General features: G+C 47.6%; 50 non-coding genes across 50 annotated transcripts; all 50 read left to right on the top strand.

Annotated features, from left to right (window-relative positions):
• Nucleotides 1-119: 119 nt before the first annotated feature.
• On the top strand, nucleotides 120-238 carry LOC144461098 (5S ribosomal RNA). Its single transcript, XR_013489817.1, has one exon. It is a non-coding gene; the product is annotated as a 5S ribosomal RNA (ribosomal RNA).
• A 285-nt stretch (nucleotides 239-523) lies between these two features.
• On the top strand, nucleotides 524-642 carry LOC144461049 (5S ribosomal RNA). Its single transcript, XR_013489768.1, has one exon. It is a non-coding gene; the product is annotated as a 5S ribosomal RNA (ribosomal RNA).
• Nucleotides 643-919: 277 nt separating this feature from the next.
• On the top strand, nucleotides 920-1,038 carry LOC144460805 (5S ribosomal RNA). The gene has a single exon (XR_013489524.1). It is a non-coding gene; the product is annotated as a 5S ribosomal RNA (ribosomal RNA).
• A 265-nt stretch (nucleotides 1,039-1,303) lies between these two features.
• LOC144461500 (5S ribosomal RNA) lies at nucleotides 1,304-1,422 on the top strand. Its single transcript, XR_013490202.1, has one exon. It is a non-coding gene; the product is annotated as a 5S ribosomal RNA (ribosomal RNA).
• Nucleotides 1,423-1,699: 277 nt separating this feature from the next.
• Nucleotides 1,700-1,818, top strand: LOC144460804 (5S ribosomal RNA). The gene has a single exon (XR_013489523.1). It is a non-coding gene; the product is annotated as a 5S ribosomal RNA (ribosomal RNA).
• A 265-nt stretch (nucleotides 1,819-2,083) lies between these two features.
• LOC144461499 (5S ribosomal RNA) lies at nucleotides 2,084-2,202 on the top strand. The gene has a single exon (XR_013490201.1). It is a non-coding gene; the product is annotated as a 5S ribosomal RNA (ribosomal RNA).
• Nucleotides 2,203-2,489: 287 nt separating this feature from the next.
• On the top strand, nucleotides 2,490-2,608 carry LOC144461137 (5S ribosomal RNA). The gene has a single exon (XR_013489856.1). It is a non-coding gene; the product is annotated as a 5S ribosomal RNA (ribosomal RNA).
• A 277-nt stretch (nucleotides 2,609-2,885) lies between these two features.
• LOC144461498 (5S ribosomal RNA) lies at nucleotides 2,886-3,004 on the top strand. Its single transcript, XR_013490200.1, has one exon. It is a non-coding gene; the product is annotated as a 5S ribosomal RNA (ribosomal RNA).
• Nucleotides 3,005-3,289: 285 nt separating this feature from the next.
• Nucleotides 3,290-3,408, top strand: LOC144461497 (5S ribosomal RNA). The gene has a single exon (XR_013490199.1). It is a non-coding gene; the product is annotated as a 5S ribosomal RNA (ribosomal RNA).
• A 262-nt stretch (nucleotides 3,409-3,670) lies between these two features.
• On the top strand, nucleotides 3,671-3,789 carry LOC144461495 (5S ribosomal RNA). Its single transcript, XR_013490197.1, has one exon. It is a non-coding gene; the product is annotated as a 5S ribosomal RNA (ribosomal RNA).
• Nucleotides 3,790-4,053: 264 nt separating this feature from the next.
• LOC144460252 (5S ribosomal RNA) lies at nucleotides 4,054-4,172 on the top strand. The gene has a single exon (XR_013488968.1). It is a non-coding gene; the product is annotated as a 5S ribosomal RNA (ribosomal RNA).
• A 276-nt stretch (nucleotides 4,173-4,448) lies between these two features.
• Nucleotides 4,449-4,567, top strand: LOC144460803 (5S ribosomal RNA). Its single transcript, XR_013489522.1, has one exon. It is a non-coding gene; the product is annotated as a 5S ribosomal RNA (ribosomal RNA).
• A 264-nt stretch (nucleotides 4,568-4,831) lies between these two features.
• On the top strand, nucleotides 4,832-4,950 carry LOC144460745 (5S ribosomal RNA). The gene has a single exon (XR_013489464.1). It is a non-coding gene; the product is annotated as a 5S ribosomal RNA (ribosomal RNA).
• Nucleotides 4,951-5,235: 285 nt separating this feature from the next.
• Nucleotides 5,236-5,354, top strand: LOC144461136 (5S ribosomal RNA). The gene has a single exon (XR_013489855.1). It is a non-coding gene; the product is annotated as a 5S ribosomal RNA (ribosomal RNA).
• A 277-nt stretch (nucleotides 5,355-5,631) lies between these two features.
• LOC144461494 (5S ribosomal RNA) lies at nucleotides 5,632-5,750 on the top strand. Its single transcript, XR_013490196.1, has one exon. It is a non-coding gene; the product is annotated as a 5S ribosomal RNA (ribosomal RNA).
• A 285-nt stretch (nucleotides 5,751-6,035) lies between these two features.
• On the top strand, nucleotides 6,036-6,154 carry LOC144461493 (5S ribosomal RNA). Its single transcript, XR_013490195.1, has one exon. It is a non-coding gene; the product is annotated as a 5S ribosomal RNA (ribosomal RNA).
• Nucleotides 6,155-6,419: 265 nt separating this feature from the next.
• LOC144461492 (5S ribosomal RNA) lies at nucleotides 6,420-6,538 on the top strand. Its single transcript, XR_013490194.1, has one exon. It is a non-coding gene; the product is annotated as a 5S ribosomal RNA (ribosomal RNA).
• A 265-nt stretch (nucleotides 6,539-6,803) lies between these two features.
• Nucleotides 6,804-6,922, top strand: LOC144461039 (5S ribosomal RNA). Its single transcript, XR_013489758.1, has one exon. It is a non-coding gene; the product is annotated as a 5S ribosomal RNA (ribosomal RNA).
• Nucleotides 6,923-7,199: 277 nt separating this feature from the next.
• LOC144460802 (5S ribosomal RNA) lies at nucleotides 7,200-7,318 on the top strand. Its single transcript, XR_013489521.1, has one exon. It is a non-coding gene; the product is annotated as a 5S ribosomal RNA (ribosomal RNA).
• A 264-nt stretch (nucleotides 7,319-7,582) lies between these two features.
• Nucleotides 7,583-7,701, top strand: LOC144460744 (5S ribosomal RNA). Its single transcript, XR_013489463.1, has one exon. It is a non-coding gene; the product is annotated as a 5S ribosomal RNA (ribosomal RNA).
• A 285-nt stretch (nucleotides 7,702-7,986) lies between these two features.
• On the top strand, nucleotides 7,987-8,105 carry LOC144461135 (5S ribosomal RNA). Its single transcript, XR_013489854.1, has one exon. It is a non-coding gene; the product is annotated as a 5S ribosomal RNA (ribosomal RNA).
• A 276-nt stretch (nucleotides 8,106-8,381) lies between these two features.
• LOC144461491 (5S ribosomal RNA) lies at nucleotides 8,382-8,500 on the top strand. The gene has a single exon (XR_013490193.1). It is a non-coding gene; the product is annotated as a 5S ribosomal RNA (ribosomal RNA).
• A 285-nt stretch (nucleotides 8,501-8,785) lies between these two features.
• Nucleotides 8,786-8,904, top strand: LOC144460601 (5S ribosomal RNA). Its single transcript, XR_013489319.1, has one exon. It is a non-coding gene; the product is annotated as a 5S ribosomal RNA (ribosomal RNA).
• Nucleotides 8,905-9,169: 265 nt separating this feature from the next.
• On the top strand, nucleotides 9,170-9,288 carry LOC144460241 (5S ribosomal RNA). The gene has a single exon (XR_013488957.1). It is a non-coding gene; the product is annotated as a 5S ribosomal RNA (ribosomal RNA).
• Nucleotides 9,289-9,564: 276 nt separating this feature from the next.
• Nucleotides 9,565-9,683, top strand: LOC144460801 (5S ribosomal RNA). The gene has a single exon (XR_013489520.1). It is a non-coding gene; the product is annotated as a 5S ribosomal RNA (ribosomal RNA).
• A 265-nt stretch (nucleotides 9,684-9,948) lies between these two features.
• On the top strand, nucleotides 9,949-10,067 carry LOC144461220 (5S ribosomal RNA). Its single transcript, XR_013489939.1, has one exon. It is a non-coding gene; the product is annotated as a 5S ribosomal RNA (ribosomal RNA).
• A 285-nt stretch (nucleotides 10,068-10,352) lies between these two features.
• Nucleotides 10,353-10,471, top strand: LOC144461134 (5S ribosomal RNA). The gene has a single exon (XR_013489853.1). It is a non-coding gene; the product is annotated as a 5S ribosomal RNA (ribosomal RNA).
• Nucleotides 10,472-10,748: 277 nt separating this feature from the next.
• On the top strand, nucleotides 10,749-10,867 carry LOC144461489 (5S ribosomal RNA). The gene has a single exon (XR_013490191.1). It is a non-coding gene; the product is annotated as a 5S ribosomal RNA (ribosomal RNA).
• Nucleotides 10,868-11,152: 285 nt separating this feature from the next.
• LOC144461488 (5S ribosomal RNA) lies at nucleotides 11,153-11,271 on the top strand. The gene has a single exon (XR_013490190.1). It is a non-coding gene; the product is annotated as a 5S ribosomal RNA (ribosomal RNA).
• A 265-nt stretch (nucleotides 11,272-11,536) lies between these two features.
• LOC144461487 (5S ribosomal RNA) lies at nucleotides 11,537-11,655 on the top strand. The gene has a single exon (XR_013490189.1). It is a non-coding gene; the product is annotated as a 5S ribosomal RNA (ribosomal RNA).
• Nucleotides 11,656-11,919: 264 nt separating this feature from the next.
• LOC144460229 (5S ribosomal RNA) lies at nucleotides 11,920-12,038 on the top strand. Its single transcript, XR_013488945.1, has one exon. It is a non-coding gene; the product is annotated as a 5S ribosomal RNA (ribosomal RNA).
• A 277-nt stretch (nucleotides 12,039-12,315) lies between these two features.
• Nucleotides 12,316-12,434, top strand: LOC144460800 (5S ribosomal RNA). Its single transcript, XR_013489519.1, has one exon. It is a non-coding gene; the product is annotated as a 5S ribosomal RNA (ribosomal RNA).
• Nucleotides 12,435-12,699: 265 nt separating this feature from the next.
• Nucleotides 12,700-12,818, top strand: LOC144461486 (5S ribosomal RNA). Its single transcript, XR_013490188.1, has one exon. It is a non-coding gene; the product is annotated as a 5S ribosomal RNA (ribosomal RNA).
• Nucleotides 12,819-13,103: 285 nt separating this feature from the next.
• On the top strand, nucleotides 13,104-13,222 carry LOC144461485 (5S ribosomal RNA). Its single transcript, XR_013490187.1, has one exon. It is a non-coding gene; the product is annotated as a 5S ribosomal RNA (ribosomal RNA).
• Nucleotides 13,223-13,488: 266 nt separating this feature from the next.
• LOC144460799 (5S ribosomal RNA) lies at nucleotides 13,489-13,607 on the top strand. Its single transcript, XR_013489518.1, has one exon. It is a non-coding gene; the product is annotated as a 5S ribosomal RNA (ribosomal RNA).
• Nucleotides 13,608-13,871: 264 nt separating this feature from the next.
• Nucleotides 13,872-13,990, top strand: LOC144460743 (5S ribosomal RNA). Its single transcript, XR_013489462.1, has one exon. It is a non-coding gene; the product is annotated as a 5S ribosomal RNA (ribosomal RNA).
• A 285-nt stretch (nucleotides 13,991-14,275) lies between these two features.
• LOC144461133 (5S ribosomal RNA) lies at nucleotides 14,276-14,394 on the top strand. The gene has a single exon (XR_013489852.1). It is a non-coding gene; the product is annotated as a 5S ribosomal RNA (ribosomal RNA).
• Nucleotides 14,395-14,671: 277 nt separating this feature from the next.
• On the top strand, nucleotides 14,672-14,790 carry LOC144461484 (5S ribosomal RNA). The gene has a single exon (XR_013490186.1). It is a non-coding gene; the product is annotated as a 5S ribosomal RNA (ribosomal RNA).
• Nucleotides 14,791-15,075: 285 nt separating this feature from the next.
• Nucleotides 15,076-15,194, top strand: LOC144461483 (5S ribosomal RNA). Its single transcript, XR_013490185.1, has one exon. It is a non-coding gene; the product is annotated as a 5S ribosomal RNA (ribosomal RNA).
• Nucleotides 15,195-15,459: 265 nt separating this feature from the next.
• Nucleotides 15,460-15,578, top strand: LOC144461482 (5S ribosomal RNA). Its single transcript, XR_013490184.1, has one exon. It is a non-coding gene; the product is annotated as a 5S ribosomal RNA (ribosomal RNA).
• A 265-nt stretch (nucleotides 15,579-15,843) lies between these two features.
• LOC144460218 (5S ribosomal RNA) lies at nucleotides 15,844-15,962 on the top strand. Its single transcript, XR_013488934.1, has one exon. It is a non-coding gene; the product is annotated as a 5S ribosomal RNA (ribosomal RNA).
• Nucleotides 15,963-16,238: 276 nt separating this feature from the next.
• On the top strand, nucleotides 16,239-16,357 carry LOC144460798 (5S ribosomal RNA). The gene has a single exon (XR_013489517.1). It is a non-coding gene; the product is annotated as a 5S ribosomal RNA (ribosomal RNA).
• Nucleotides 16,358-16,622: 265 nt separating this feature from the next.
• On the top strand, nucleotides 16,623-16,741 carry LOC144461481 (5S ribosomal RNA). Its single transcript, XR_013490183.1, has one exon. It is a non-coding gene; the product is annotated as a 5S ribosomal RNA (ribosomal RNA).
• Nucleotides 16,742-17,025: 284 nt separating this feature from the next.
• LOC144461480 (5S ribosomal RNA) lies at nucleotides 17,026-17,144 on the top strand. Its single transcript, XR_013490182.1, has one exon. It is a non-coding gene; the product is annotated as a 5S ribosomal RNA (ribosomal RNA).
• Nucleotides 17,145-17,410: 266 nt separating this feature from the next.
• Nucleotides 17,411-17,529, top strand: LOC144461478 (5S ribosomal RNA). Its single transcript, XR_013490180.1, has one exon. It is a non-coding gene; the product is annotated as a 5S ribosomal RNA (ribosomal RNA).
• A 277-nt stretch (nucleotides 17,530-17,806) lies between these two features.
• Nucleotides 17,807-17,925, top strand: LOC144461477 (5S ribosomal RNA). Its single transcript, XR_013490179.1, has one exon. It is a non-coding gene; the product is annotated as a 5S ribosomal RNA (ribosomal RNA).
• A 265-nt stretch (nucleotides 17,926-18,190) lies between these two features.
• LOC144460691 (5S ribosomal RNA) lies at nucleotides 18,191-18,309 on the top strand. The gene has a single exon (XR_013489410.1). It is a non-coding gene; the product is annotated as a 5S ribosomal RNA (ribosomal RNA).
• Nucleotides 18,310-18,586: 277 nt separating this feature from the next.
• Nucleotides 18,587-18,705, top strand: LOC144460796 (5S ribosomal RNA). Its single transcript, XR_013489515.1, has one exon. It is a non-coding gene; the product is annotated as a 5S ribosomal RNA (ribosomal RNA).
• A 265-nt stretch (nucleotides 18,706-18,970) lies between these two features.
• On the top strand, nucleotides 18,971-19,089 carry LOC144460742 (5S ribosomal RNA). The gene has a single exon (XR_013489461.1). It is a non-coding gene; the product is annotated as a 5S ribosomal RNA (ribosomal RNA).
• A 285-nt stretch (nucleotides 19,090-19,374) lies between these two features.
• LOC144461048 (5S ribosomal RNA) lies at nucleotides 19,375-19,493 on the top strand. The gene has a single exon (XR_013489767.1). It is a non-coding gene; the product is annotated as a 5S ribosomal RNA (ribosomal RNA).
• The last annotated feature ends 222 nt before the right edge of the window (nucleotides 19,494-19,715 follow it).

The following is a 19,715-nucleotide window of genomic DNA, read 5'->3' as shown; positions in this document are numbered from 1 at the left end:
GGCGTGTGGGTCTTGTCATGGTGCTTGTTGAGTGCAGGAAAATGACAGATTACCATTTGCCATCCACCCTTGCTGATGTTTTACCATCTATAAATGGCGTGCGTGCATGCTCTTCCATGGCTTACGGCCATACCACCCTGAATATGCCCGATCTCGTCCGATCTCGGAAGCTAAGCAGGGTCGGGCCGGGTCAGTACTTGCATGGGAGACCGCCTGGGAATACCCGGTGCTGTAAGCTTTTTATTCTCACCTTTCATCAGCAGAGGGCGCTGCTCCTCCTTTACTGGAGCCAGCTCCTTGGAAAACAGTACCAGTGGACAAACTCTCCTTTTTTTCCCTTTTTTTTCCTTTTTTGTTTTTTTTAATTTCTCAATGAGTATGTGTGCATTAACTCAAAACTAAATGGCGTGTGGGTCTTGTCATGGTGCTTGTTGAGTGCAGGAAAATGACAGATTGCCATTTGCCATCCACCCTTGCTGATGTTTTACCATCTATAAATGGCGTGCGTGCATGCTCTTCCATGGCTTACGGCCATACCACCCTGAATACGCCCGATCTCGTCCAAACTCGGAAGCTAAGCAGGGTCGGGCCGGGTCAGTACTTGGATGGGAGACCGCCTGGGAATACCCGGTGCTGTAAGCTTTTTATTCTCACCTTTCATCAGCAGAGGGCGCTGCTCCTCCTTTACTGGAGCCAGCTCCTTGGAAAACAGCACCAGTGGACAAACTCTCTTTTTTTTTTTCTTTTTTTTTTTTTTTTAATTTGTCAGTGAGTATATGTGCATTAACTGAAAAATAAATGGCGTGTGGGTCTTGTCATGGTGCTTGTTGAGTGCAGGAAAATGACAGATTACCATTTGCCATCCACCCTTGCTGATGTTTTACCATCTATAAATGGCGTGCGTGCATGCTCTTCCATGGCTTACGGCCATACCACCCTGAATACGCCCGATCTCGTCCGATCTCGGAAGCTAAGCAGGGTCGGGCCGGGTCAGTACTTGCATGGGAGACCGCCTGGGAATACCCGGTGCTGTAAGCTTTTTATTCTCACCTTTCATCAGCAGAGGGCGCTGCTCCTCCTTTACTGGAGCCAGCTCCTTGGAAAACAGCACCAGTGGACAAACTCTCTTTTTTTTTTTGTTTTAATTTGTCAGTGAGTATATGTGCATTAACTGAAAACTAAATGGCGTGTGGGTCTTGTCATGGCGCTTGTTGAGTGCAGTAAAATGACAGATTACCATTTGCCATCCACCCTTGCTGATGTTTTACCATCTATAAATGGCGTGCGTGCATGCTCTTCCATGGCTTACGGCCATACCACCCTGAATACGCCCGATCTCGTCCGATCTCGGAAGCTAAGCAGGGTCGGGCCGGGTCAGTACTTGGATGGGAGACCGCCTGGGAATACCCGGTGCTGTAAGCTTTTTATTCTCACCTTTCATCAGCAGAGGGCGCTGCTCCTCCTTTACTGGAGCCAGCTCCTTGGAAAACAGCACCAGTGGACAAACTCTCCTTTTTTTCCCTTTTTTTTTTTTTTTTTAATTTGTCAGTGAGTATATGTGCATTAACTGAAAACTAAATGGCGTGTGGGTCTTGTCATGGCGCTTGTTGAGTGCAGGAAAATGACAGATTACCATTTGCCATCCACCCTTGCTGATGTTTTACCATCTATAAATGGCGTGCGTGCATGCTCTTCCATGGCTTACGGCCATACCACCCTGAATACGCCCGATCTCGTCCGATCTCGGAAGCTAAGCAGGGTCGGGCCGGGTCAGTACTTGCATGGGAGACCGCCTGGGAATACCCGGTGCTGTAAGCTTTTTATTCTCACCTTTCATCAGCAGAGGGCGCTGCTCCTCCTTTACTGGAGCCAGCTCCTTGGAAAACAGCACCAGTGGACAAACTCTCTTTTTTTTTTTGTTTTAATTTGTCAGTGAGTATATGTGCATTAACTGAAAACTAAATGGCGTGTGGGTCTTGTCATGGTGCTTGTTGAGTGCAGGAAAATGACAGATTACCATTTGCCATCCACCCTTGCTGATGTTTTACCATCTATAAATGGCGTGCGTGCATGCTCTTCCATGGCTTACGGCCATACCACCCTGAATACGCCCGATCTCGTCCGATCTCGGAAGCTAAGCAGGGTCGGGCCGGGTCAGTACTTGGATGGGAGACCGCCTGGGAATACCCGGTGCTGTAAGCTTTTTATTCTCACCTTTCATCAGCAGAGGGCGCTGCTCCTCCTTTACTGGAGCCAGCTCCTTGGAAAACAGTACCAGTGGACAAACTCTCTTTTTTTTTTCCCTTTTTTTTCCTTTTTTGTTTTTTTTAATTTCTCAATGAGTATGTGTGCATTAACTGAAAACTAAATGGCGTGTGGGTCTTGTCATGGTGCTTGTTGAGTGCAGGAAAATGACAGATTACCATTTGCCATCCACCCTTGCTGATGTTTTACCATCTATAAATGGCGTGCGTGCATGCTCTTCCATGGCTTACGGCCATACCACCCTGAATACGCCCGATCTCGTCCAATCTCGGAAGCTAAGCAGGGTCGGGCCGGGTCAGTACTTGGATGGGAGACCGCCTGGGAATACCCGGTGCTGTAAGCTTTTTATTCTCACCTTTCATCAGCAGAGGGCGCTGCTCCTCCTTTACTGGAGCCAGCTCCTTGGAAAACAGCACCAGTGGACAAACTCTCTTTTTTTTTTTCTTTTTTTTTTTTTTTTAATTTGTCAGTGAGTATATGTGCATTAACTGAAAACTAAATGGCGTGTGGGTCTTGTCATGGTGCTTGTTGAGTGCAGGAAAATGACAGATTACCATTTGCCATCCACCCTTGCTGATGTTTTACCATCTATAAATGGCGTGCGTGCATGCTCTTCCATGGCTTACGGCCATACCACCCTGAATACGCCCGATCTCGTCCGATCTCGGAAGCTAAGCAGGGTCGGGCCGGGTCAGTACTTGGATGGGAGACCGCCTGGGAATACCCGGTGCTGTAAGCTTTTTATTCTCACCTTTCATCAGCAGAGGGCGCTGCTCCTCCTTTACTGGAGCCAGCTCCTTGGAAAACAGCACCAGTGGACAAACTCTCCTTTTTTTCCCTTTTTTTTCCTTTTTTGTTTTTTTTAATTTCTCAATGAGTATATGTGCATTAACTCAAAACTAAATGGCGTGTGGGTCTTGTCATGGTGCTTGTTGAGTGCAGGAAAATGACAGATTACCATTTGCCATCCACCCTTGCTGATGTTTTACCATCTATAAATGGCGTGCGTGCATGCTCTTCCATGGCTTACGGCCATACCACCCTGAATACGCCCGATCTCGTCCGATCTCGGAAGCTAAGCAGGGTCGGGCCGGGTCAGTACTTGGATGGGAGACCGCCTGGGAATACCCGGTGCTGTAAGCTTTTTATTCTCACCTTTCATCAGCAGAGGGCGCTGCTCCTCCTTTACTGGAGCCAGCTCCTTGGAAAACAGCACCAGTGGACAAACTCTCTTTTTTTTTTTTTTTTAATTTGTCAGTGAGTATATGTGCATTAACTGAAAACTAAATGGCGTGTGGGTCTTGTCATGGCGCTTGTTGAGTGCAGTAAAATGACAGATTATTTGCCATCCACCCTTGCTGATGTTTTACCATCTATAAATGGCGTGCGTGCATGCTCTTCCATGGCTTACGGCCATACCACCCTGAATACGCCCGATCTCGTCCGATCTCGGAAGCTAAGCAGGGTCGGGCCGGGTCAGTACTTGGATGGGAGACCGCCTGGGAATACCCGGTGCTGTAAGCTTTTTATTCTCACCTTTCATCAGCAGAGGGCGCTGCTCCTCCTTTACTGGAGCCAGCTCCTTGGAAAACAGCACCAGTGGACAAACTCTCTTTTTTTTTTTTTTTAATTTGTCAGTGAGTATATGTGCATTAACTGGAAAGTAAATGGCGTGTGGGTCTTGTCATGGCGCTTGTTGAGTGCAGGAAAATGACAGATTACCATTTGCCATCCACCCTTGCTGATGTTTTACCATCTATAAATGGCGTGCGTGCATGCTCTTCCATGGCTTACGGCCATACCACCCTGAATACGCCCGATCTCGTCCGATCTCGGAAGCTAAGCAGGGTCGGGCCGGGTCAGTACTTGGATGGGAGACCGCCTGGGAATACCTGGTGCTGTAAGCTTTTTATTCTCACCTTTCATCAGCAGAGGGCGCTGCTCCTCCTTTACTGGAGCCAGCTCCTTGGAAAACAGCACCAGTGGACAAACTCTCCTTTTTTTCCCTTTTTTTTTTTTTTTTAATTTGTCAGTGAGTATATGTGCATTAACTCAAAACTAAATGGCGTGTGGGTCTTGTCATGGCGCTTGTTGAGTGCAGGAAAATGACAGATTACCATTTGCCATCCACCCTTGCTGATGTTTTACCATCTATAAATGGCGTGCGTGCATGCTCTTCCATGGCTTACGGCCATACCACCCTGAATACGCCCGATCTCGTCCGATCTCGGAAGCTAAGCAGGGTCGGGCCGGGTCAGTACTTGCATGGGAGACCGCCTGGGAATACCCGGTGCTGTAAGCTTTTTATTCTCACCTTTCATCAGCAGAGGGCGCTGCTCCTCCTTTACTGGAGCCAGCTCCTTGGAAAACAGCACCAGTGGACAAACTCTCTTTTTTTTTTTTTTTAATTTGTCAGTGAGTATATGTGCATTAACTGAAAAGTAAATTGCGTGTGGGTCTTGTCATGGTGCTTGTTGAGTGCAGGAAAATGACAGATTACCATTTGCCATCCACCCTTGCTGATGTTTTACCATCTATAAATGGCGTGCGTGCATGCTCTTCCATGGCTTACGGCCATACCACCCTGAATATGCCCGATCTCGTCCGATCTCGGAAGCTAAGCAGGGTCGGGCCGGGTCAGTACTTGGATGGGAGACCGCCTGGGAATACCCGGTGCTGTAAGCTTTTTATTCTCACCTTTCATCAGCAGAGGGCGCTGCTCCTCCTTTACTGGAGCCAGCTCCTTGGAAAACAGTACCAGTGGACAAACTCTCCTTTTTTTCCCTTTTTTTTCCTTTTTTGTTTTTTTTAATTTCTCAATGAGTATGTGTGCATTAACTCAAAACTAAATGGCGTGTGGGTCTTGTCATGGTGCTTGTTGAGTGCAGGAAAATGACAGATTACCATTTGCCATCCACCCTTGCTGATGTTTTACCATCTATAAATGGCGTGCGTGCATGCTCTTCCATGGCTTACGGCCATACCACCCTGAATACGCCCGATCTCGTCCAATCTCGGAAGCTAAGCAGGGTCGGGCCGGGTCAGTACTTGGATGGGAGACCGCCTGGGAATACCCGGTGCTGTAAGCTTTTTATTCTCACCTTTCATCAGCAGAGGGCGCTGCTCCTCCTTTACTGGAGCCAGCTCCTTGGAAAACAGCACCAGTGGACAAACTCTCTTTTTTTTTTTCTTTTTTTTTTTTTTTTAATTTGTCAGTGAGTATATGTGCATTAACTGAAAAATAAATGGCGTGTGGGTCTTGTCATGGTGCTTGTTGAGTGCAGGAAAATGACAGATTACCATTTGCCATCCACCCTTGCTGATGTTTTACCATCTATAAATGGCGTGCGTGCATGCTCTTCCATGGCTTACGGCCATACCACCCTGAATACGCCCGATCTCGTCCGATCTCGGAAGCTAAGCAGGGTCGGGCCGGGTCAGTACTTGGATGGGAGACCGCCTGGGAATACCCGGTGCTGTAAGCTTTTTATTCTCACCTTTCATCAGCAGAGGGCGCTGCTCCTCCTTTACTGGAGCCAGCTCCTTGGAAAACAGCACCAGTGGACAAACTCTCCTTTTTTTCCCTTTTTTTTCCTTTTTTGTTTTTTTTAATTTCTCAATGAGTATATGTGCATTAACTCAAAACTAAATGGCGTGTGGGTCTTGTCATGGTGCTTGTTGAGTGCAGGAAAATGACAGATTACCATTTGCCATCCACCCTTGCTGATGTTTTACCATCTATAAATGGCGTGCGTGCATGCTCTTCCATGGCTTACGGCCATACCACCCTGAATACGCCCGATCTCGTCCGATCTCGGAAGCTAAGCAGGGTCGGGCCGGGTCAGTACTTGGATGGGAGACCGCCTGGGAATACCCGGTGCTGTAAGCTTTTTATTCTCACCTTTCATCAGCAGAGGGCGCTGCTCCTCCTTTACTGGAGCCAGCTCCTTGGAAAACAGCACCAGTGGACAAACTCTCTTTTTTTTTTTTTTTTAATTTGTCAGTGAGTATATGTGCATTAACTGAAAACTAAATGGCGTGTGGGTCTTGTCATGGCGCTTGTTGAGTGCAGTAAAATGACAGATTACCATTTGCCATCCACCCTTGCTGATGTTTTACCATCTATAAATGGCGTGCGTGCATGCTCTTCCATGGCTTACGGCCATACCACCCTGAATACGCCCGATCTCGTCCGATCTCGGAAGCTAAGCAGGGTCGGGCCGGGTCAGTACTTGGATGGGAGACCGCCTGGGAATACCCGGTGCTGTAAGCTTTTTATTCTCACCTTTCATCAGCAGAGGGCGCTGCTCCTCCTTTACTGGAGCCAGCTCCTTGGAAAACAGCACCAGTGGACAAACTCTCTTTTTTTTTTTTTTTTAATTTGTCAGTGAGTATATGTGCATTAACTGAAAAGTAAATGGCGTGTGGGTCTTGTCATGGCGCTTGTTGAGTGCAGGAAAATGACAGATTACCATTTGCCATCCACCCTTGCTGATGTTTTACCATCTATAAATGGCGTGCGTGCATGCTCTTCCATGGCTTACGGCCATACCACCCTGAATACGCCCGATCTCGTCCGATCTCGGAAGCTAAGCAGGGTCAGGCCGGGTCAGTACTTGGATGGGAGACCGCCTGGGAATACCTGGTGCTGTAAGCTTTTTATTCTCACCTTTCATCAGCAGAGGGCGCTGCTCCTCCTTTACTGGAGCCAGCTCCTTGGAAAACAGCACCAGTGGACAAACTCTCCTTTTTTTCCCTTTTTTTTTTTTTTTTTAATTTGTCAGTGAGTATATGTGCATTAACTCAAAACTAAATGGCGTGTGGGTCTTGTCATGGCGCTTGTTGAGTGCAGGAAAATGACAGATTACCATTTGCCATCCACCCTTGCTGATGTTTTACCATCTATAAATGGCGTGCGTGCATGCTCTTCCATGGCTTACGGCCATACCACCCTGAATACGCCCGATCTCGTCCGATCTCGGAAGCTAAGCAGGGTCGGGCCGGGTCAGTACTTGCATGGGAGACCGCCTGGGAATACCCGGTGCTGTAAGCTTTTTATTCTCACCTTTCATCAGCAGAGGGCGCTGCTCCTCCTTTACTGGAGCCAGCTCCTTGGAAAACAGCACCAGTGGACAAACTCTCTTTTTTTTTTTTTTTAATTTGTCAGTGAGTATATGTGCATTAACTGAAAAGTAAATTGCGTGTGGGTCTTGTCATGGTGCTTGTTGAGTGCAGGAAAATGACAGATTACCATTTGCCATCCACCCTTGCTGATGTTTTACCATCTATAAATGGCGTGCGTGCATGCTCTTCCATGGCTTACGGCCATACCACCCTGAATATGCCCGATCTCGTCCGATCTCGGAAGCTAAGCAGGGTCGGGCCGGGTCAGTACTTGGATGGGAGACCGCCTGGGAATACCCGGTGCTGTAAGCTTTTTATTCTCACCTTTCATCAGCAGAGGGCGCTGCTCCTCCTTTACTGGAGCCAGCTCCTTGGAAAACAGTACCAGTGGACAAACTCTCCTTTTTTTCCCTTTTTTTTCCTTTTTTGTTTTTTTTAATTTCTCAATGAGTATGTGTGCATTAACTCAAAACTAAATGGCGTGTGGGTCTTGTCATGGTGCTTGTTGAGTGCAGGAAAATGACAGATTACCATTTGCCATCCACCCTTGCTGATGTTTTACCATCTATAAATGGCGTGCGTGCATGCTCTTCCATGGCTTACGGCCATACCACCCTGAATACGCCCGATCTCGTCCAATCTCGGAAGCTAAGCAGGGTCGGGCCGGGTCAGTACTTGGATGGGAGACCGCCTGGGAATACCCGGTGCTGTAAGCTTTTTATTCTCACCTTTCATCAGCAGAGGGCGCTGCTCCTCCTTTACTGGAGCCAGCTCCTTGGAAAACAGCACCAGTGGACAAACTCTCTTTTTTTTTTTCTTTTTTTTTTTTTTTAATTTGTCAGTGAGTATATGTGCATTAACTAAAAAATAAATGGCGTGTGGGTCTTGTCATGGTGCTTGTTGAGTGCAGGAAAATGACAGATTACCATTTGCCATCCACCCTTGCTGATGTTTTACCATCTATAAATGGCGTGCGTGCATGCTCTTCCATGGCTTACGGCCATACCACCCTGAATACGCCCGATCTCGTCCGATCTCGGAAGCTAAGCAGGGTCGGGCCGGGTCAGTACTTGGATGGGAGACCGCCTGGGAATACCCGGTGCTGTAAGCTTTTTATTCTCACCTTTCATCAGCAGAGGGCGCTGCTCCTCCTTTACTGGAGCCAGCTCCTTGGAAAACAGCACCAGTGGACAAACTCTCCTTTTTTTCCCTTTTTTTTCCTTTTTTGTTTTTTTTAATTTCTCAATGAGTATATGTGCATTAACTCAAAACTAAATGGCGTGTGGGTCTTGTCATGGTGCTTGTTGAGTGCAGGAAAATGACAGATTACCATTTGCCATCCACCCTTGCTGATGTTTTACCATCTATAAATGGCGTGCGTGCATGCTCTTCCATGGCTTACAGCCATACCACCCTGAATACGCCCGATCTCGTCCGATCTCGGAAGCTAAGCAGGGTCGGGCCGGGTCAGTACTTGGATGGGAGACCGCCTGGGAATACCCGGTGCTGTAAGCTTTTTATTCTCACCTTTCATCAGCAGAGGGCGCTGCTCCTCCTTTACTGGAGCCAGCTCCTTGGAAAACAGCACCAGTGGACATACTCTCTTTTTTTTTTTTTTTTAATTTGTCAGTGAGTATATGTGCATTAACTGAAAAGTAAATGGCGTGTGGGTCTTGTCATGGCGCTTGTTGAGTGCAGGAAAATGACAGATTACCATTTGCCATCCACCCTTGCTGATGTTTTACCATCTATAAATGGCGTGCGTGCATGCTCTTCCATGGCTTACGGCCATACCACCCTGAATACGCCCGATCTCGTCCGATCTCGGAAGCTAAGCAGGGTCGGGCCGGGTCAGTACTTGGATGGGAGACCGCCTGGGAATACCTGGTGCTGTAAGCTTTTTATTCTCACCTTTCATCAGCAGAGGGCGCTGCTCCTCCTTTACTGGAGCCAGCTCCTTGGAAAACAGCACCAGTGGACAAACTCTCCTTTTTTTCCCTTTTTTTTTTTTTTTTAATTTGTCAGTGAGTATATGTGCATTAACTCAAAACTAAATGGCGTGTGGGTCTTGTCATGGCGCTTGTTGAGTGCAGGAAAATGACAGATTACCATTTGCCATCCACCCTTGCTGATGTTTTACCATCTATAAATGGCGTGCGTGCATGCTCTTCCATGGCTTACGGCCATACCACCCTGAATACGCCCGATCTCGTCCGATCTCGGAAGCTAAGCAGGGTCGGGCCGGGTCAGTACTTGCATGGGAGACCGCCTGGGAATACCCGGTGCTGTAAGCTTTTTATTCTCACCTTTCATCAGCAGAGGGCGCTGCTCCTCCTTTACTGGAGCCAGCTCCTTGGAAAACAGCACCAGTGGACAAACTCTCTTTTTTTTTTTTTTTTAATTTGTCAGTGAGTATATGTGCATTAACTGAAAAGTAAATGGCGTGTGGGTCTTGTCATGGTGCTTGTTGAGTGCAGGAAAATGACAGATTACCATTTGCCATCCACCCTTGCTGATGTTTTACCATCTATAAATGGCGTGCGTGCATGCTCTTCCATGGCTTACGGCCATACCACCCTGAATATGCCCGATCTCGTCCGATCTCGGAAGCTAAGCAGGGTCGTGCCGGGTCAGTACTTGGATGGGAGACCGCCTGGGAATACCCGGTGCTGTAAGCTTTTTATTCTCACCTTTCATCAGCAGAGGGCGCTGCTCCTCCTTTACTGGAGCCAGCTCCTTGGAAAACAGTACCAGTGGACAAACTCTCCTTTTTTTCCCTTTTTTTTCCTTTTTTGTTTTTTTTAATTTCTCAATGAGTATGTGTGCATTAACTCAAAACTAAATGGCGTGTGGGTCTTGTCATGGTGCTTGTTGAGTGCAGGAAAATGACAGATTACCATTTGCCATCCACCCTTGCTGATGTTTTACCATCTATAAATGGCGTGCGTGCATGCTCTTCCATGGCTTACGGCCATACCACCCTGAATACGCCCGATCTCGTCCAATCTCGGAAGCTAAGCAGGGTCGGGCCGGGTCAGTACTTGGATGGGAGACCGCCTGGGAATACCCGGTGCTGTAAGCTTTTTATTCTCACCTTTCATCAGCAGAGGGCGCTGCTCCTCCTTTACTGGAGCCAGCTCCTTGGAAAACAGCACCAGTGGACAAACTCTCTTTTTTTTTTTCTTTTTTTTTTTTTTTTAATTTGTCAGTGAGTATATGTGCATTAACTGAAAAATAAATGGCATGTGGGTCTTCTCATGGTGCTTGTTGAGTGCAGGAAAATGACAGATTACCATTTGCCATCCACCCTTGCTGATGTTTTACCATCTATAAATGGCGTGCGTGCATGCTCTTCCATGGCTTACGGCCATACCACCCTGAATACGCCCGATCTCGTCCGATCTCGGAAGCTAAGCAGGGTCGGGCCGGGTCAGTACTTGGATGGGAGACCGCCTGGGAATACCCGGTGCTGTAAGCTTTTTATTCTCACCTTTCATCAGCAGAGGGCGCTGCTCCTCCTTTACTGGAGCCAGCTCCTTGGAAAACAGCACCAGTGGACAAACTCTCCTTTTTTTCCCTTTTTTTTCCTTTTTTGTTTTTTTTAATTTCTCAATGAGTATATGTGCATTAACTCAAAACTAAATGGCGTGTGGGTCTTGTCATGGTGCTTGTTGAGTGCAGGAAAATGACAGATTACCATTTGCCATCCACCCTTGCTGATGTTTTACCATCTATAAATGGCGTGCGTGCATGCTCTTCCATGGCTTACGGCCATACCACCCTGAATACGCCCGATCTCGTCCGATCTCGGAAGCTAAGCAGGGTCGGGCCGGGTCAGTACTTGGATGGGAGACCGCCTGGGAATACCCGGTGCTGTAAGCTTTTTATTCTCACCTTTCATCAGCAGAGGGCGCTGCTCCTCCTTTACTGGAGCCAGCTCCTTGGAAAACAGCACCAGTGGACAAACTCTCTTTTTTTTTTTGTTTTAATTTGTCAGTGAGTATATGTGCATTAACTGAAAACTAAATGGCGTGTGGGTCTTGTCATGGCGCTTGTTGAGTGCAGTAAAATGACAGATTACCATTTGCCATCCACCCTTGCTGATGTTTTACCATCTATAAATGGCGTGCGTGCATGCTCTTCCATGGCTTACGGCCATACCACCCTGAATACGCCCGATCTCGTCCGATCTCGGAAGCTAAGCAGGGTCGGGCCGGGTCAGTACTTGGATGGGAGACCGCCTGGGAATACCCGGTGCTGTAAGCTTTTTATTCTCACCTTTCATCAGCAGAGGGCGCTGCTCCTCCTTTACTGGAGCCAGCTCCTTGGAAAACAGCACCAGTGGACAAACTCTCTTTTTTTTTTTTTTTAATTTGTCAGTGAGTATATGTGCATTAACTGAAAAGTAAATGGCGTGTGGGTCTTGTCATGGCGCTTGTTGAGTGCAGGAAAATGACAGATTACCATTTGCCATCCACCCTTGCTGATGTTTTACCATCTATAAATGGCGTGCGTGCATGCTCTTCCATGGCTTACGGCCATACCACCCTGAATACGCCCGATCTCGTCCGATCTCGGAAGCTAAGCAGGGTCGGGCCGGGTCAGTACTTGGATGGGAGACCGCCTGGGAATACCTGGTGCTGTAAGCTTTTTATTCTCACCTTTCATCAGCAGAGGGCGCTGCTCCTCCTTTACTGGAGCCAGCTCCTTGGAAAACAGCACCAGTGGACAAACTCTCCTTTTTTTCCCTTTTTTTTTTTTTTTTTAATTTGTCAGTGAGTATATGTGCATTAACTCAAAACTAAATGGCGTGTGGGTCTTGTCATGGCGCTTGTTGAGTGCAGGAAAATGACAGATTACCATTTGCCATCCACCCTTGCTGATGTTTTACCATCTATAAATGGCGTGCGTGCATGCTCTTCCATGGCTTACGGCCATACCACCCTGAATACGCCCGATCTCGTCCGATCTCGGAAGCTAAGCAGGGTCGGGCCGGGTCAGTACTTGCATGGGAGACCGCCTGGGAATACCCGGTGCTGTAAGCTTTTTATTCTCACCTTTCATCAGCAGAGGGCGCTGCTCCTCCTTTACTGGAGCCAGCTCCTTGGAAAACAGCACCAGTGGACAAACTCTCTTTTTTTTTTTGTTTTAATTTGTCAGTGAGTATATGTGCATTAACTGAAAACTAAATGGCGTGTGGGTCTTGTCATGGCGCTTGTTGAGTGCAGTAAAATGACAGATTACCATTTGCCATCCACCCTTGCTGATGTTTTACCATCTATAAATGGCGTGCGTGCATGCTCTTCCATGGCTTACGGCCATACCACCCTGAATACGCCCGATCTCGTCCGATCTCGGAAGCTAAGCAGGGTCGGGCCGGGTCAGTACTTGGATGGGAGACCGCCTGGGAATACCCGGTGCTGTAAGCTTTTTATTCTCACCTTTCATCAGCAGAGGGCGCTGCTCCTCCTTTACTGGAGCCAGCTCCTTGGAAAACAGCACCAGTGGACAAACTCTCCTTTTTTTCCCTTTTTTTTCCTTTTTTTTTTTTTTTAATTTCTCAATGAGTATATGTGCATTAACTCAAAACTAAATGGCGTGTGGGTCTTGTCATGGTGCTTGTTGAGTGCAGGAAAATGACAGATTACCATTTGCCATCCACCCTTGCTGATGTTTTACCATCTATAAATGGCGTGCGTGCATGCTCTTCCATGGCTTACGGCCATACCACCCTGAATACGCCCGATCTCGTCCGATCTCGGAAGCTAAGCAGGGTCGGGCCGGGTCAGTACTTGGATGGGAGACCGCCTGGGAATACCCGGTGCTGTAAGCTTTTTATTCTCACCTTTCATCAGCAGAGGGCGCTGCTCCTCCTTTACTGGAGCCAGCTCCTTGGAAAACAGCACCAGTGGACAAACTCTCTTTCTTTTTTTTGTTTTAATTTGTCAGTGAGTATATGTGCATTAACTGAAAACTAAATGGCGTGTGGGTCTTGTCATGGCGCTTGTTGAGTGCAGGAAAATGACAGATTACCATTTGCCATCCACCCTTGCTGATGTTTTACCATCTATAAATGGCGTGCGTGCATGCTCTTCCATGGCTTACGGCCATACCACCCTGAATACGCCCGATCTCGTCCGATCTCGGAAGCTAAGCAGGGTCGGGCCGGGTCAGTACTTGCATGGGAGACCGCCTGGGAATACCCGGTGCTGTAAGCTTTTTATTCTCACCTTTCATCAGCAGAGGGCGCTGCTCCTCCTTTACTGGAGCCAGCTCCTTGGAAAACAGCACCAGTGGACAAACTCTCTTTTTTTTTTTTTTTAATTTGTCAGTGAGTATATGTGCATTAACTGAAAAGTAAATGGCGTGTGGGTCTTGTCATGGTGCTTGTTGAGTGCAGGAAAATGACAGATTACCATTTGCCATCCACCCTTGCTGATGTTTTACCATCTATAAATGGCGTGCGTGCATGCTCTTCCATGGCTTACGGCCATACCACCCTGAATATGCCCGATCTCGTCCGATCTCGGAAGCTAAGCAGGGTCGGGCCGGGTCAGTACTTGGATGGGAGACCGCCTGGGAATACCCGGTGCTGTAAGCTTTTTATTCTCACCTTTCATCAGCAGAGGGCGCTGCTCCTCCTTTACTGGAGCCAGCTCCTTGGAAAACAGTACCAGTGGACAAACTCTCCTTTTTTTCCCTTTTTTTTCCTTTTTTGTTTTTTTTAATTTCTCAATGAGTATGTGTGCATTAACTCAAAACTAAATGGCGTGTGGGTCTTGTCATGGTGCTTGTTGAGTGCAGGAAAATGACAGATTACCATTTGCCATCCACCCTTGCTGATGTTTTACCATCTATAAATGGCGTGCGTGCATGCTCTTCCATGGCTTACGGCCATACCACCCTGAATACGCCCGATCTCGTCCAATCTCGGAAGCTAAGCAGGGTCGGGCCGGGTCAGTACTTGGATGGGAGACCGCCTGGGAATACCCGGTGCTGTAAGCTTTTTATTCTCACCTTTCATCAGCAGAGGGCGCTGCTCCTCCTTTACTGGAGCCAGCTCCTTGGAAAACAGCACCAGTGGACAAACTCTCTTTTTTTTTTTCTTTTTTTTTTTTTTTTAATTTGTCAGTGAGTATATGTGCATTAACTGAAAAATAAATGGCATGTGGGTCTTGTCATGGTGCTTGTTGAGTGCAGGAAAATGACAGATTACCATTTGCCATCCACCCTTGCTGATGTTTTACCATCTATAAATGGCGTGCGTGCATGCTCTTCCATGGCTTACGGCCATACCACCCTGAATACGCCCGATCTCGTCCGATCTCGGAAGCTAAGCAGGGTCGGGCCGGGTCAGTACTTGGATGGGAGACCGCCTGGGAATACCCGGTGCTGTAAGCTTTTTATTCTCACCTTTCATCAGCAGAGGGCGCTGCTCCTCCTTTACTGGAGCCAGCTCCTTGGAAAACAGCACCAGTGGACAAACTCTCCTTTTTTTCCCTTTTTTTTCCTTTTTTGTTTTTTTTAATTACTCAATGAGTATATGTGCATTAACTCAAAACTAAATGGCGTGTGGGTCTTGTCATGGTGCTTGTTGAGTGCAGGAAAATGACAGATTACCATTTGCCATCCACCCTTGCTGATGTTTTACCATCTATAAATGGCGTGCGTGCATGCTCTTCCATGGCTTACGGCCATACCACCCTGAATACGCCCGATCTCGTCCGATCTCGGAAGCTAAGCAGGGTCGGGCCGGGTCAGTACTTGGATGGGAGACCGCCTGGGAATACCCGGTGCTGTAAGCTTTTTATTCTCACCTTTCATCAGCAGAGGGCGCTGCTCCTCCTTTACTGGAGCCAGCTCCTTGGAAAACAGCACCAGTGGACAAACTCTCTTTTTTTTTTTGTTTTAATTTGTCAGTGAGTATATGTGCATTAACTGAAAACTAAATGGCGTGTGGGTCTTGTCATGGCGCTTGTTGAGTGCAGTAAAATGACAGATTACCATTTGCCATCCACCCTTGCTGATGTTTTACCATCTATAAATGGCGTGCGTGCATGCTCTTCCATGGCTTACGGCCATACCACCCTGAATACGCCCGATCTCGTCCGATCTCGGAAGCTAAGCAGGGTCGGGCCGGGTCAGTACTTGGATGGGAGACCGCCTGGGAATACCCGGTGCTGTAAGCTTTTTATTCTCACCTTTCATCAGCAGAGGGCGCTGCTCCTCCTTTACTGGAGCCAGCTCCTTGGAAAACAGCACCAGTGGACAAACTCTCTTTTTTTTTTTTTTTTAATTTGTCAGTGAGTATATGTGCATTAACTGAAAAGTAAATGGCGTGTGGGTCTTGTCATGGCGCTTGTTGAGTGCAGGAAAATGACAGATTACCATTTGCCATCCACCCTTGCTGATGTTTTACCATCTATAAATGGCGTGCGTGCATGCTCTTCCATGGCTTACGGCCATACCACCCTGAATACGCCCGATCTCGTCCGATCTCGGAAGCTAAGCAGGGTCGGGCCGGGTCAGTACTTGGATGGGAGACCGCCTGGGAATACCTGGTGCTGTAAGCTTTTTATTCTCACCTTTCATCAGCAGAGGGCGCTGCTCCTCCTTTACTGGAGCCAGCTCCTTGGAAAACAGCACCAGTGGACAAACTCTCCTTTTTTTCCCTTTTTTTTTTTTTTTTAATTTGTCAGTGAGTATATGTGCATTAACTCAAAACTAAATGGCGTGTGGGTCTTGTCATGGCGCTTGTTGAGTGCAGGAAAATGACAGATTACCATTTGCCATCCACCCTTGCTGATGTTTTACCATCTATAAATGGCGTGCGTGCATGCTCTTCCATGGCTTACGGCCATACCACCCTGAATACGCCCGATCTCGTCCGATCTCGGAAGCTAAGCAGGGTCGGGCCGGGTCAGTACTTGCATGGGAGACCGCCTGGGAATACCCGGTGCTGTAAGCTTTTTATTCTCACCTTTCATCAGCAGAGGGCGCTGCTCCTCCTTTACTGGAGCCAGCTCCTTGGAAAACAGCACCAGTGGACAAACTCTCTTTTTTTTTTTGTTTTAATTTGTCAGTGAGTATATGTGCATTAACTGAAAACTAAATGGCGTGTGGGTCTTGTCATGGCGCTTGTTGAGTGCAGTAAAATGACAGATTACCATTTGCCATCCACCCTTGCTGATGTTTTACCATCTATAAATGGCGTGCGTGCATGCTCTTCCATGGCTTACGGCCATACCACCCTGAATACGCCCGATCTCGTCCGATCTCGGAAGCTAAGCAGGGTCGGGCCGGGTCAGTACTTGGATGGGAGACCGCCTGGGAATACCCGGTGCTGTAAGCTTTTTATTCTCACCTTTCATCAGCAGAGGGCGCTGCTCCTCCTTTACTGGAGCCAGCTCCTTGGAAAACAGCACCAGTGGACAAACTCTCCTTTTTTTCCCTTTTTTTTCCTTTTTTTTTTTTTTAATTTCTCAATGAGTATATGTGCATTAACTCAAAACTAAATGGCGTGTGGGTCTTGTCATGGTGCTTGTTGAGTGCAGGAAAATGACAGATTACCATTTGCCATCCACCCTTGCTGATGTTTTACCATCTATAAATGGCGTGCGTGCATGCTCTTCCATGGCTTACGGCCATACCACCCTGAATACGCCCGATCTCGTCCGATCTCGGAAGCTAAGCAGGGTCGGGCCGGGTCAGTACTTGGATGGGAGACCGCCTGGGAATACCCGGTGCTGTAAGCTTTTTATTCTCACCTTTCATCAGCAGAGGGCGCTGCTCCTCCTTTACTGGAGCCAGCTCCTTGGAAAACAGCACCAGTGGACAAACTCTCTTTCTTTTTTTTGTTTTAATTTGTCAGTGAGTATATGTGCATTAACTGAAAACTAAATGGCGTGTGGGTCTTGTCATGGCGCTTGTTGAGTGCAGTAAAATGACAGATTACCATTTGCCATCCACCCTTGCTGATGTTTTACCATCTATAAATGGCGTGCGTGCATGCTCTTCCATGGCTTACGGCCATACCACCCTGAATACGCCCGATCTCGTCCGATCTCGGAAGCTAAGCAGGGTCGGGCCGGGTCAGTACTTGGATGGGAGACCGCCTGGGAATACCCGGTGCTGTAAGCTTTTTATTCTCACCTTTCATCAGCAGAGGGCGCTGCTCCTCCTTTACTGGAGCCAGCTCCTTGGAAAACAGCACCAGTGGACAAACTCTCTTTTTTTTTTTCTTTTTTTTTTTTTTTTAATTTGTCAGTGAGTATATGTGCATTAACTGAAAAATAAATGGCGTGTGGGTCTTGTCATGGTGCTTGTTGAGTGCAGGAAAATGACAGATTACCATTTGCCATCCACCCTTGCTGATGTTTTACCATCTATAAATGGCGTGCGTGCATGCTCTTCCATGGCTTACGGCCATACCACCCTGAATACGCCCGATCTCGTCCGATCTCGGAAGCTAAGCAGGGTCGGGCCGGGTCAGTACTTGGATGGGAGACCGCCTGGGAATACCCGGTGCTGTAAGCTTTTTATTCTCACCTTTCATCAGCAGAGGGCGCTGCTCCTCCTTTACTGGAGCCAGCTCCTTGGAAAACAGCACCAGTGGACAAACTCTCTTTTTTTTTTTTTTTTAATTTGTCAGTGAGTATATGTGCATTAACTGAAAAGTAAATGGCGTGTGGGTCTTGTCATGGCGCTTGTTGAGTGCAGGAAAATGACAGATTACCATTTGCCATCCACCCTTGCTGATGTTTTACCATCTATAAATGGCGTGCGTGCATGCTCTTCCATGGCTTACGGCCATACCACCCTGAATACGCCCGATCTCGTCCGATCTCGGAAGCTAAGCAGGGTCGGGCCGGGTCAGTACTTGGCTGGGAGACCGCCTGGGAATACCTGGTGCTGTAAGCTTTTTATTCTCACCTTTCATCAGCAGAGGGCGCTGCTCCTCCTTTACTGGAGCCAGCTCCTTGGAAAACAGCACCAGTGGACAAACTCTCCTTTTTTTCCCTTTTTTTTTTTTTTTTTAATTTGTCAGTGAGTATATGTGCATTAACTCAAAACTAAATGGCGTGTGGGTCTTGTCATGGCGCTTGTTGAGTGCAGGAAAATGACAGATTACCATTTGCCATCCACCCTTGCTGATGTTTTACCATCTATAAATGGCGTGCGTGCATGCTCTTCCATGGCTTACGGCCATACCACCCTGAATACGCCCGATCTCGTCCGATCTCGGAAGCTAAGCAGGGTCGGGCCGGGTCAGTACTTGCATGGGAGACCGCCTGGGAATACCCGGTGCTGTAAGCTTTTTATTCTCACCTTTCATCAGCAGAGGGCGCTGCTCCTCCTTTACTGGAGCCAGCTCCTTGGAAAACAGCACCAGTGGACAAACTCTCTTTTTTTTTTTTTTTTAATTTGTCAGTGAGTATATGTGCATTAACTGAAAAGTAAATGGCGTGTGGGTCTTGTCATGGTGCTTGTTGAGTGCAGGAAAATGACAGATTACCATTTGCCATCCACCCTTGCTGATGTTTTACCATCTATAAATGGCGTGCGTGCATGCTCTTCCATGGCTTACGGCCATACCACCCTGAATATGCCCGATCTCGTCCGATCTCGGAAGCTAAGCAGGGTCGGGCCGGGTCAGTACTTGGATGGGAGACCGCCTGGGAATACCCGGTGCTGTAAGCTTTTTATTCTCACCTTTCATCAGCAGAGGGCGCTGCTCCTCCTTTACTGGAGCCAGCTCCTTGGAAAACAGTACCAGTGGACAAACTCTCCTTTTTTTCCCTTTTTTTTCCTTTTTTGTTTTTTTTAATTTCTCAATGAGTATGTGTGCATTAACTCAAAACTAAATGGCGTGTGGGTCTTGTCATGGTGCTTGTTGAGTGCAGGAAAATGACAGATTGCCATTTGCCATCCACCCTTGCTGATGTTTTACCATCTATAAATGGCGTGCGTGCATGCTCTTCCATGGCTTACGGCCATACCACCCTGAATACGCCCGATCTCGTCCAAACTCGGAAGCTAAGCAGGGTCGGGCCGGGTCAGTACTTGGATGGGAGACCGCCTGGGAATACCCGGTGCTGTAAGCTTTTTATTCTCACCTTTCATCAGCAGAGGGCGCTGCTCCTCCTTTACTGGAGCCAGCTCCTTGGAAAACAGCACCAGTGGACAAACTCTCCTTTTTTTCCCTTTTTTTTTCTTTTTTTTTTTTTTTAATTTGTCAGTGAGTATATGTGCATTAACTGAAAAATAAATGGAGTGTGGGTCTTGTCATGGTGCTTGTTGAGTGCAGGAAAATGACAGATTACCAT

The sequence above is a fragment of the Epinephelus lanceolatus genome, chromosome 22 (assembly GCF_041903045.1).
Source record: "Epinephelus lanceolatus isolate andai-2023 chromosome 22, ASM4190304v1, whole genome shotgun sequence".
Classification (NCBI taxonomy): domain Eukaryota; kingdom Metazoa; phylum Chordata; class Actinopteri; order Perciformes; family Serranidae; genus Epinephelus; species Epinephelus lanceolatus.
This window is presented reverse-complemented; position numbering and strand designations above follow the sequence as displayed.